Source organism: Bos grunniens, chromosome 7 (genome assembly GCF_055505025.1).
Source record: "Bos grunniens cultivar Pamir isolate PY7600 chromosome 7, Bosgru_T2T1.0, whole genome shotgun sequence".
NCBI lineage: Eukaryota > Metazoa > Chordata > Mammalia > Artiodactyla > Bovidae > Bos > Bos grunniens.
The window spans coordinates 74,348,951-74,358,541 of NC_141171.1; the positions used below are offsets into that span (position 1 = coordinate 74,348,951).

General features: G+C 39.0%; 1 long non-coding RNA gene across 1 annotated transcript; it reads right to left on the minus strand.

Moving 5' to 3' along the window:
• Positions 1–1,425: 1,425 nt before the first annotated feature.
• LOC147369833 (uncharacterized) lies at positions 1,426–2,720 on the minus strand. Its single transcript, XR_015168478.1, has 2 exons — positions 2,320–2,720; positions 1,426–1,766 (listed from the first exon to the last, which is right to left on the minus strand). It is a non-coding gene; the product is annotated as an uncharacterized LOC147369833 (long non-coding RNA).
• Between the last annotated feature and the right edge of the window lie 6,871 nt (positions 2,721–9,591).

Genomic DNA, 9,591 nt, shown 5'->3' on the forward strand with positions numbered 1-9,591 from the left:
TCACTAAATTCATAGGTGTGCCAATAATGAAAAAATATTGGAAAACCATTCATTAAACCAAAAGACATAAAAAACCAACTTAGGTGAAAAATATCACCCTCTTTCATATACTGATTTAATATTTTATTGAACTGTTTGCAGTAACATACTAACAATAATAATAAAAAACAGCATCATTGAAAATTTACAATGGCATTGTAATGAGTAAGCCCTTAGCAGCCATTATTTTATTTTATCCTCAGAGCAAACTCTATTTGGAAGGTACTGTGTGTTATTTCACAAATGAGGAAAACGAAGCACAGTGTGGTTTAAGGCCCTTACCTAAGATCACACATGTACACAGGAGTCAGGATTTGAATCCAGGCAGGAAGTGTGACAACCAATGACCACACTCTAAAGCGTATCATTCATTTTGAAGAATGTGTTTTCTCTTCCCGTATGGGAAAATGGAATGAGGAAATGGAAATCTGGTATTTAATAAAAACTAGTGTGCACAAAGGGCTTTCCAGGTGGCTCAGTGAAAAAGAATCCTCCTGCCAATGCAGGACATGCAGGTTGATCCCTGGATCAGGAAGATCCCCCGGAGAAAGAAATGGCAACCCACTCCAGTATTCTTGCCTGGGAAATCCCACAGAGAAGTCTGGTAGGCTACAGTCCACGGGGTTGCAGAGGAGCCAGACACGACTTAGCAACTAAACAACTTTGAGACATTGCATTGTTTCATCCTGGTGCCTTTGTTTTTGTACAGCACAAAAACAGTGAGATGTTTCTAAAACGTTGGAGGATTTTAGATGCATTACAGTATGAACTCATTTCATCTGCATGATAACCCAATTAAGTAGATATTGTTTTTATACCCATTTTCCAATGAAGCATCTTCAACACAAAAAATTTTAGTAATTTAACGAAGATTATGAAGCTAGTAAATGGCAAGAAATATTCATACATACTTCCCCATAGCCAATGTGAATCTCATTCTCAGTTCAATGAAGTGGATGTTTCCTACACTCAGAGGAGACTCTTATTAATACCTATGCCCTAACCAAGGCAAGCTGGTATATGACTCAGGAACAGGTATTTCTATTTTCTATCCTCTGGGATTCTTATTTATTGTTTTTTCCACAAGGTTCACTGGATTAATTCCAATTTATTACATAATTTCTAAGTTACTCCTCTTAGTTCCTTGTAAAACAGTGGCCTTCATAGGTGTCTAAACAAAGAAAAGCCAGTTAAGCAGTTGTAATATAAGTAAGCAATGGTGGAACAGGTTTCTCCCTGGAAGGTTTCATACCAACTTCTCCAATGCTCTAAGGAATGCTTTTGACAAGCTGCAAAATCATACTCTTCAAAACTCACTATTTGTATGAACTGCATGACTTAGTATGACAGGAATTCTGAAATTGGATATTACAAATAATATTGTTAGTAACAAATTTATTCCTTAAATATGTATTTTCTTGCATGTTTTAAAAAATATTTCTGACATATTTTATAATAAAAAAATTGTGATTATCTCTGGAAATTAGTAGTTTCAAAAGGTGCAAATAAGCAAATGAATAGAGGTAAATGGAGAAAAATTCTTAATGAAACAAGAACGATAAGGGTAGTTTAACTGGCTTAATTGGGTCATCAGCCATAGTTAAATACACCTGGGACTACTGACCATCTTGAGACAAGGAAATCGTTTCTACACAGTATCTTTAGGAGTCTTGTCTTCTTTCTTTTCTTTTTCCAAATGTCGAGGAGAGATGAATGATCAACCAGTCCTGCCAAATGAAACAGTCATCTTTTCAGTTTATCTCCAGAAGATTAAATGTAGTTCATGAAAATTAATTTTATATAATCTAAAAGTCCGCATATTGCTGAAAATGTGTGATCAGTGACTTTTCATGATGAATTTGGAAAAAACCAAACTGAAGTCCTTTACTGCAAATTATTATACTTTAAATAATTTGACTTATTTACAAGCACTTAAGCTGACACATGTGCCATGGTAATCGTAAGAACTGGACTGAGACTGTAACCCCAGGAGTAACTATGATTATTTCCTTACCCCACAGCTGTGTTTCATGCAACAGAGTTACTCACTTGTTCACCATTTAAGTTCACCATTCCTTTTTCTGTAACTTCAGATTTCAGTGCTGCAGTTCAGATACATTCAACTTGTTTCTAAAACTCACAAGTATCTTCTTTTGAACTCTAGGCCTGCGCTCTTCAAAACTACCTACTTGTCCTCAGCCTCGGTGAACTTTCTTGTTTTATGATTATAAGACATATGATTATAAGACAACTTTCTTGTCTTATGATTATAAGACACACCTGTTAGAGGAAGCATCCAGAGGCTGTGCTCACTAGTTGACCCTCAAGCTGAATCCAGGCAACTGGAGGCTCCTCACCCTCTCCCGGAGAAAGCAATGGCAACCCACTCCAGTAATCTTGCCTGGAAAATCCCATGGGCGGAGGAGCCTGGTAGGCTGTAGTCCATGGCGTCGCGAAGAGTCGGACACAACTGAGTGACTTTACTTTCACCCACTCCAGTGTTCTTGCCTGGAGAATCCTAGGGACGGCGGAGCCTGGTGGGCTGCCGTCTATGGGGTCGCACGGAGTCGGACACGACTGAAGCGACTTAGCAGCAGCAGCAGCAGCAGCACCCTCTCGCTTGTCCTTAGAATGTGTGTTCTGCCATCATTCCCACCGGAGAAGCTGGTTCCAGGAGTAGTCTCGAGAGAGAAAGGTGATGTTGAGACCATTTTGAAGCTAAGGAGACTGAACTCTATTGAAGCCTCTGTATAAACTTTTAAGATTCTGGCAGATGGGTGTAGAGGGTGATTTCTTCCTCTAGCGAGAGCCCAAGTAAGCGTTACTCCCGTTTCCTTGCTTATTAAACCTGCCGCCAACATAGAGCCAACCTCACTCTGGCTCTATCCTGGTTCTAACCAGATACTGAACTGTTTTTAAGCTGTAACAGAATGAAACTGCAACTCACGCAGTAGACATTCGCAGAGGAGAAAATTTTTACCTCAAAACTTTCCAGAACCAAAATTGTCCCCTCCCACGGCACCAAAAAACCCCGAGTATGACCCGGAACCTGAATGTCCCGGACCCTTTAGAAAAGGACGAATCTATTACCCAGAAATCTGTTCTGCTGAAGCCCTTTCCCCACACCTTCCCATAAATTGCCAAGTTCCAGAGCCCTCCAGCAGTCAAATCCTGCCCTGCCAGGGCTTCAGCATACCAGCTGTCCTCCTCTGATTTATAGAAGTTTGACAGATTTGAGCCTGGCCACCTGTCTCATTGCCAGCCGAAATCACAGTACTTTTTCTTATCTCAAAAGTCTGTGCCATAGTATTGGTGCCTATGCATATCAGGCTTATATAGCCACCTACCAGTCTAGAATGGTCACCCTCTTTCTTCACTGTCTCCTTGCCCTGGGGTATGGGCGCCACTCTGTGAACCTCCAACACTCTCACTCCCTTGCCCTGCCTCTTCAGGACTCAACCTGACAAGGCTAGTTCATCCAAGTTTCATGTCAGTCAGACAAAATGGGATCAATAGTTTTTTCTCAGGAAAAGAGGTATGGTTGTGGGTTATGGACTTACGCAGAAAAGAAACTTGCAGAAAGGAAAAAAAGGAACTTATTTTGTTACTTATGCTATGAAGTGAAAAGAAAACATAAAAATTACCTGTGCTTCATGAAGATCACAGCTCTACTGCTGCAGTTCTCATCTTGGACAGAATTCTGTTGTACTAATGATACCACTGACTCTGGTCCCACCTCTCTATGAAGCAAGTTACTATGTCTGAAATTGCGTCCCATCTGTGACAGACATTCTTCTGCAAAGATTCCATTATAATTTGAGTTTGGAAAAATCCATATGTAATCCTTATGCAAGTGCAATCTGTGCGCTGTACATGAAGACTCTGCTTTCTCACCAAAGCCCTGATTCTGTTTTATTTTGCCTCTGATTTTCAATCAGTAATTTTCCTCCTCTGATTCCAAGAGAAAGACCAAAATTCAAAAATTAAATGTACATGGCCCCTCCATAATTTGTATGTGTGCTATGTATAATCAGATTATGGGCTTCTTCCCTGCAGAAGCTTAATTTTCAGAGGTCAGATAATGTGTGTCATCATCTGTAGGAACGCCCTGGTTTTCATGCTGGTACACATACATTAACCCTAAACAGTTTCCCACTTAAAATGTTTCACTAGAATCATGTACAAGTATGTGTATACTTGGACCTCCCTATCCCCAAAAAGGAATAAAATAACTTGCTGTTTAGCAACCAGCTAAGACCATACTTTGGCCATCTGATGCAAAGAACTGACTCATTGGAAAAGACCCCAATGCTGGGAAAGATTGAAGGCAGGAGGAGAAGGGGACACAGAGGATGAGATTGTTGGATGGCATCACCGACTCAATGGATGAGTAAATTCGAGTAAGCTCGGGAGTTGGTAATGGACAGGGAAGTCTGGTGTGCTGCAGTCCATGGGGTAACAAAGAGTCGGACACGACTGAACAACTGAACTGAAGAGCATACTGTGACATGTTTCCAATGGAGTATCTCTCTGTAAGACAGTTCTTGTGGGTTATAAACAATGACATCAACCAATCATCACTAAAAAAAGGTCACATGGTAGTTGATATTTCTCCTAGAGTGACCAAGGGAAAGGCTTGACTATATTTGTGAGAATTAAAAACAAATTGCAAGTTCCCAGTCTATCCTTTGTCCTTATAAAGAACCAACAACGTTTTGTTGTCTCTCAGTACCCCATTCGGTGCATCTTGACCTGTTTTTTTTATGTCTTAGTTTATTAAAATAAATGTTGTACATTCTTGGTGTGGCCAAAAATAAACGATGGTTCATATTGTGCGTAGGTTCTTGCTCATAACAGTCCAGACTGCTAACAGATTGCTAATGTGTTAACAGCTCTATTATAAGACTCTTAAGCATGCATTTTTTGTGCCATTTGTGAAGTCAAATTCTCCATGCTAAAGGAGTACTGCACAGGAACACTGGGACAGATGCCCAGACTCTTCCTGCACGCAGATATCCACAGTCAGTGTACTATATCCAGATGGCAGAGTGTTCTTACATTCTTCAAGGTGTGCTGATTATTCAGGTGTGCCCACACTGGAAACCAGAATATTGATCTGAAATTCTCAGATAGGCTTCCTGCCTCCTGCTTCAGACCTGCATATAATAGAATTAAAGGTATCTTAAATGTAGAAGCTTCTGGGAATGATGACAGTTTAAAAAATTAAGAATGGGTGGACTCCATAAAATCAGATACTTTTTCAGTTTCTCCTTCCAAAGATACCAGTGAAAATCTTTACACAGATGTGACTCAGAGTATCTCTAATTCTTGTGTGATCCAGACTTTTAAAACTGTAAATTATTTACATTGGTTAATATCTATTTATAAATTTTATGCTGTTGTCCCATGGAGTCTAGGTATTGATATTGTCAAGAGAGATTCTGACTTTAGATTGGAACATGGATGGTGGCTAGGAGCATGAATACATGTCTGATACATGCAGTGTGCGACATAAAGGCATTTCAGGGACATTGTTTAAGATAACTGGTTCTAACTTTAACATTATCTGTTCTGTTTTATGAAGTTACTCATTAGTGCTAGGAGAATATTCTGTAGAAGACTGTCACGGTCCCTCAATCTTCAGTTCACAGTGTCAGTGGGGTTCAGGCATTGATTTAGATTGACTCAGGTTGTTGTTGTTGAGTGGCTAAGTCACATCCAATTTTTGTGACCCTGTGGACTGTAGCATGCAAGGCTCCTCTGTCCACTACTATCTCCCAGAGTTTGCTCAAATTCATGTCCATTGAGTCGGTCATGCCATCTAACCATCTCATCCTCTGCCACACTCTTCTCCTTTTGCCTTTAATTTTTCCCAGCATCAGGGTCTATTCCAATGAGTAGACTCTTTGCAGCAGATGGTCAAAGTACTGGGGCTTCAGCTTCAGCATCCATTCAGCTTCCAGTGAATATTCAGGGTTGGTTTCCTTTTGGATGGACTGGCTTGATCTCCGTGCAGTTCAAGGGACTCTCAAGAGTCTTTTCCAGCACTACAATTTGAAAGCATCAATTATGGTCCAACTCTCACTTCCTTACATGACTTCTGTAAAAACCATAGCTTAGACTATACAGACCTTTGTCAGCAAAGTGATATCTCTGCTCTTTTATATGCTGTCTAGGTTTGCCATAGCTTTCCTTCTAAGGAGCAAGCACCTTTTAATTTGGTGGCTGCTATCACTATCCACAGTGATTTTGGAGCCCAAGAAAAGAAAATCTATCACTGATTCCATTTTCCCCCCTTCAATTTGCCATAAAGTGGTAGAATTGGATGTCATGATCTTCTTTTTTTTGAATTTTGGGTTTTAAACCAGCTTTTCCATTCTCTTTTTTCACCCTCATCAAGAGGCTCTTTAGTCCTCTTCACTTTCTGCTATTAGAAAGTGAATAGGAACTCAGATATGCCATTTCTGCATATCTGAGGTTGTTGATATTTCTCCTGGCAATCTTGATTCCAACTTGTGATTCATCCAGCCCAGCATTTTGCATGATTTACTCTGCATATAATTTAAATAAGCAGGGTGACAATACACACCCTCGTTGTACTGAGTCAGGTAACACACAGACAAATCATATTGAGTACTTATTTATAGTCATTATGCCAAAAACATACTTTATATGCACAAAATTCCTATAAGAATATAAATATTACAAATCTTACTCTGTATTCAATACTTTTGTAATAAAAATAATGATAATAAATGCAATGTATTTGTTCATGAAATTGAAATTTTAAGGAGGAGGTTTGTCTTCAGGCACAGAAGGTCAGGATGACCAAACAATATTGCATGGATTCTCTGTACTCTCCAGTTGTTTTGTTTTCCTCTATGCTGACTTCGGTGGCTCAGATTGTAAAGAATCTGCCTACAATTTGGGAGACCTGGATTCGATCCCTGGGTTGGGAAGTCCCCAGGGAGGAGGGAATAGTAACTCACTCCAATATTCTTGCCTGGAGAATCCCCATGGACAGAGGAGCCTGGTGGGCTGCAGTCCATAGGGTCCCAAAGAGTCAGACACAACTGAGAAACTAAGCACAGCAAGCACAGCACATGTTGACTTAATCTGGAGGCAAATTCTTAAAAAAAAAAAAAAAAAATTAACTACCCATCTGGATATTCAGTCCTATAGATTTTCCAGTAATTCCAACAATGATTCTGGGCTGTTGCTTGATCGTTGATATTCTGTGGTTGTGCCTAAATCATGTGCCTACCTCTGAAGCCACACGGCACATTCAGCATTGTCTGAAATACAAGCATTGGATCCAAGGGAGGGTAGTTCACAGAAAAAAAATGTGTGTGCATGCTGAGTCACTCAATCATAGCTGACTCTTTGCAACCCCATGGACTGTAGCACACCAGGCTCCTCTGTCCATGGGGTTTTACAGGAGTGGGTTGCCATTTCTTCCTTCAGGGGACTTTTCCCACCCAGGGATCTATGTCTCCTGCATTGGCAGGTGTATTCTTTACCACTGAACCACTTGGGAAGACCAAGAAGAAACTCAGGAAGCTGTTATTATAAGAGAACTAACAGGATGTTGTGCTGACTAAAACAGGAAGTATCCAGTGTATTGTCACCTTACAGCTAATTACACTGAAGCTTTGGTAATGTCCTATGTAAGTAAAACCAAAACTCATACGCAGGCCTGCTGACCTCAGAGCCACTCTTGATAATCATCCCTTATTGTCTATCAGAACCAGTTAGATGAGCTCTGATATCAAACTTAGGGAGGACTGTTTATTCTGATCCAATCTCTAGAACTCAAACAACAGTAATTTAACAAGTGAAAATAAATTTTTTTCCAGTTTTTAATCTTTAAAAATAACATATTTGTTAAAACTCAGATATATGTATGAATATCAAGAACTTCAGACATATATCCCACTAAGATCATGCTCTGCTTTAAGGACAATTTATGAAGGGCTTCAAAATCTCAGAAATGATGAACTATTTGACAAGCACATTATGATTTTTTTTTGCTGTAGCTTGGATTTTTAAATTAAAACTAAATAATTTTAATTTAATTTAAATTAAATAATTGTTTTAAATATAAGTAATTAACTCAAAATTGATTTTCTATAAGCATAGCTATGATATATGACAAAGAGCTAAGACAGACAAAGTAGAGGGTGATTCAAAGACCTTCTTTTGTCTTCCCTTTAAAATCCCTGCCACCCCTCATCTTTTTTAATCCTTGACAACCATTTTCAAAAAGGCTTTCTGAGATCATAAAACAGATCAGGTTTCACAGAACTGGATACATACGTCTACTCACATAAGAATGCAGCCTTCTAGTTCTATTTCTTCTGCTGTAAGTCAGCTAACTAGCCTCACAGTATGACTGCTAATAAAAATTCTCATTATACCACAGCATGTTTGGCAGAACTCACACTGCTTTACATAAAACAGCTTCAAAAGTGAGGAGGAAAATATCCATCGCCTCACATGGGAGTTGTGTTGATTATGACATTATCATTTTCAAGATGAGAAAACACAGAAAGGTTAAGTGACTGTGGAAGGTCACACATTTCCTCCGTGTGAAGGAGGATGACAATTTTGTTTGCAAAATTTGGAGAACTGGAAACAGCATTATCTAAGCAGTCACAGATTAACAGTCCCTGCACCTTCTGGCTGGGGCACACTATTAGGAATGCATTTATCCTCATATATCATGTGTCATTGTTGTTTTGCTACTGCATGAGTAATTAATTAATCGTTAGAGTGATGCTTAACTTGCTAGATTGTTTTCAATTTTCACTTAGTTTTACATAAAAGTTTACCAATTTATTTAAAGTTGGTTCTTCTAAATCTTATGAAATGTTGGCCTTTTTTACTGTGTAGGGTAACTGAAGCTCTATAACCTTTACCTTTAAATAATTTAACATGAGAAAACATGGAGGAAAGATAAAGATATTCAGCTGATTCAACTAAAATCTGATTCTGTTTAAATTACCTTAAGTTTCTTCACTGATTTCTCCAATGGCACAAATCAGAATGTCATCAACACCAAACCTACCATGTGAATCAACAGATGGGTTAATCTGAAGGGTGAACTTTACAAGTAGAAACCCAGGTGACAATAATTGCTTGATGTAGCCTTCTAAACCCGCATACTCTGTAATCACATCAGCCATTTTTATTCTTAACTTTCACACTGACAGCTTTTGAAGCTCTGTTTTCTGTTTTGCAGCATTCCAAAACACTAACCAGCCATTTCAACTTTCTTAACACATGCAGGTCAGCTCATATATTAACATTAAAGGAATTGTCTTTATAGACTAATTGATCAAAACCCTTATTCATGGAACACAAAGCAACTGCACCTGTGATTATAATTACAAAATTATTTTTATTCACAGCTCAGTTCAGTTCAGTTGCTCAGTCGTGTCTGACTTTTTGTGACTCCATGGACTGTAGCACATCAGACTTCCCTGTCCATCACCAACTCCCAGAGCTTGCTCAAACTCATGGCCATCAAGTCAGTGATGTCATCCAACCATC